We start from the raw sequence: 3649 nt of genomic DNA on the forward strand, positions 1-3649 counted from the left end.
ATCATGTTAGCCATAGATCCCTGAAGAATTATCCAAAATCATAAATGTCAGTGTAGTCTTAAAATCTAATCAAATTGTGGAAAGGTATATCTTAACAGGAGTTTATGATAAACTACATAAAACCATTTCTTTCATATTCTGTGGTTGACAATGCAATGCAGGCTTTTATTATTCTTTCCCCATTATCAGTAAAAATGTCCTAACCGAAGGGCATGTGGGATACAGGCCTGTAGTGAAATTGATTTTTATTGCTTGTGGCCCTTCAGTTATTCTCTTTTTTTTCTGAAAAGGGATCTTTAGGACACATAAATTTGGGATCTTATGGGTTATACTTAAGGAAAAATAACCACTGAGAGATTTAATGACCTAAGGAAAGACATTTGGTTATTAGCCTAGAAGCTGGGATACAAACAAGGTCAATTTGGATCCATCATCAGCCTCTTTGATCCATCTGCTTTTCATTCATATATTTATTCTCTCAAGTGCTTGCTATTAGCTTCTCCCCCGGACTCCTTGGTAGTCTGTCAGGGGGAAGCTCCTGCCGCCGTCCTTTCTTTTCCTTTCTCCCCACGAAACAGGTACCAGTCCCAACATGCGTGAGTGCATCTCTATCCACTTCAGCCAGGCTGATGTCCAGATCGACAATGCCTGCTGGGAGCTCTACTGTCTGGAACACGGCATCAAGCGCGATGGCCAGATGCCTAGGGAGAGGGGATGGCTCCTTCAACACCTTCTTCAGTGAGACGGGCACTGGCAAGCATGTGCCCAGGGCAATGTTTGTAGACCTGGAGCCCACAGTCATTGATGAAGTTCGTACTGGCACCTTCTGACAGCTCTTCCCCCCTGAGCAGCTCATCACGGGCGAGGAGGATGCAGCCAACAAATGTGCCCGTGGGCAGTACACCATTGGCAAGGAGATCGTCGACTTCGTCCTGTACAGGATCCTCAAGCTGGCTTACCAGTGCACAGGTCTCCAGGGCTTCTTGGTTTTCCACAGCTTCGACGGGGGCACTGGGTTCCGGGTTCCAGGGTTCCGGGTTCACATCCCTGCTGGTGGAATGCCTCTCAGTTGATTATGGCAAGAAGTCCAAGCTGGAGTTCTCCATCTACGCCGCCCCCCAGGTGTCCACAGCTGTAGTTGAGCCCTATAACTCCATCCTCACCACCCACACCACCCTGGAGCACTCAGATTGTGCCTTCCTGGTAGACAATGAGGCCATCTACGACATCTGTCGCAGGAACCTTGATGAGAGCACAATAAAACTTCCTTGCAAGACGTTGAACTACCTTACATGACATTGAACTACCTTGCAAAACGTTGAGCCACATCAAATAAACAAGCACAAGAAACTCCACTTAAAAATATATATATTATATATTTTTAGAATATATATTATAATATAATATACATAATATACACACACACACACACACACACACACATATATATATATAATGTAATATTGGGGCCCAGGCCAACACTTACATCAAAGAAGCCACCACAAAAATGTGAGACCCCTGATAAGACTGAGCTGAGACCTGACCGACGCCCAAAAGCTAGCCGAGTCACCTAAAGCCTGGAGAAACCTCATAAGACTTGACTGGGACAGTGAGAACGTCAAAGAACTGGCCAAAATGTCCATTTAAACCCAAGTAGAGACACTGACCTTTAGAGAGCTAGGAACCAAGGAGACATCATCTCCTGCTCTCTCCAACTCTACCTGGGGTGAGTACACCGATGAGCCAATGCTGACTGGGACTATGGTGCTAATATGAAATGTGTGAGAAGTGTTGTTATTATGCCTTTATACTCATAGTTGTTATTCTGCCTTTATGCTTATAGTTGTTTGCCCTTAGTTGTTTGAATAATACTTTAGATTGTTTGATGTGTGTTTGCAGTGAATAAACCGAGCATTCGAAAATGTCTAAGAGCATTAAGTAATTATTGATCACGCCACTCATGACAAACCTTGATAAGAAGCACCCAACCTACACCAACCTTAATCGCCTGATTAGCCAGATCATGTCCTCCATCACTGCTTCCTTCAGATTTGATGGTGCCTTGAATGTAGATCTGGCAGAATTCCAGACCAATCTGGTGCTCTACCCCCGCATCCTCTTCCCTCTGGCCACATAAACCCCTGTCATTTCTGCTGAGAAAGCTTACCACGAATAGCTTACTGTAGCAGAGATCACCAATGCTTGCTTTGAGCCAGCTAACCAGATGGTGAAATGTGACCCCCACCATGGGAAATACATGGTCTGCTGCCTGTTGTACCGTGGTGACGTGGTTCCCAAAGATGTCAATGCTGCCATTGCCACCATCAAGACCACACGCAGCATCCAGTTTGTGGATTGGTGTCCCACTGGCTTCAAGGTTGGCATTAATTACCAGCCTCCCACTGTGGTCCCTGGTGGAGACCTGGCCAAGGTGCAGCCAGTTATGTGCATGCTGAGCAACACCACAGCCAGTTGCTGAGGCCTGGGCTTGCCTAGACTACAAGTTTGACCTGATGTATGCCAAGCGTGCCCTTGTCCACTGCTACGTGGGTGAGGGGATGGAGGAAGGAGAGTTCTCTGAGGCCCGGGAAGACATGGCTGCACTTGAGAAAGACTATGAGGAGGTGGGAGCAAATAGAGCAGATGGAGAGGATGAGGGTGAAGAGTATTAACCTGTCTCATTGTACACTCTGTTGTCTTAGGACTTTTATATCTGTTGTCCTGTAAAACTGTCCTATGACCCCTAACTGTCAATAAAAGTGTTTTCTTTTTAATGTCAAAAAAAAACAAAGCTTTCTTGGACCAAGGCAAGTCTAAGAAGGTCAGGAATATTTACTGAAAATCTAAACATGTATCCAATATTTTGTTGTATTTGAAGCTGCACATGGGAGTGAAAAAAAGATATTTTTTAAGAAAAGATAGTTAAAAAATTATTGCCCCATCGCTTTTAATTGCCATGTTGCCATTTCTGAGATTTCCCCCCTGAATTTCTGTGCATTTGAGTAGAATTATCAAAAGGCAGTATTTTCCCCTATGAAATCAAGTAGCTCCGTATGACTTTAATCTGTTTATTTTGCTATTTTCAACAACCATAATTTTGCTTGTTGAACTCATTATTAAAAACAGAAAAACAATAAAGGAAGCAAAGTACTTTGATGGCTATGCCCACACGGTTAAAATGAACTAGTACATGTATTCATTCTATTACTAAATGCAGAAGTTTACTACCACTCAGTGATGCCTCCCATATAAGTTAAATCTCTTTTGGGAAACTAAGAAGTATACATATTCTCTTAGGAAAAGAATGGCTTGAAACCAAATGTTTCAAATTGAATAATACCTTGAGATGAGTATCATGAAAAGTCATGTTGAAAGGAATTCAGTGTGAGAAAGAAAAGAATTTTCTCACCTAACATATATTTGTATTTTTGTCTCCTAAGGTATATTAAAGATATTCAACCATCTGATCAAGAACACAGTTAAAAATAGAGATATTACTCAGGTAAATAAGAAAGTTGAAAACCTTTTTCATGTCAGTGAAATAGAGAAGACAGGCAAACAGCAATCCAAATAGTTCATGACATGGATGAAGACAGAGAATAATATACTGAGTGACTTCAGCTGATTAATCCTAAAAGGAAAATATTAC

The 3649-nt window shown here is 42.4% G+C and overlaps 1 pseudogene; it reads left to right on the forward strand.

Moving 5' to 3' along the window:
- The first annotated feature begins 577 nt into the window (after positions 1-577).
- LOC101660569 lies at positions 578-2672 on the forward strand (annotated as a pseudogene).
- The last annotated feature ends 977 nt before the right edge of the window (positions 2673-3649 follow it).

Source organism: Echinops telfairi, unplaced genomic scaffold, assembly GCF_000313985.2.
Source record: "Echinops telfairi isolate 266 unplaced genomic scaffold, ASM31398v2 ScPeMD7_60;HRSCAF=208, whole genome shotgun sequence".
Taxonomy (NCBI): domain Eukaryota; kingdom Metazoa; phylum Chordata; class Mammalia; order Afrosoricida; family Tenrecidae; genus Echinops; species Echinops telfairi.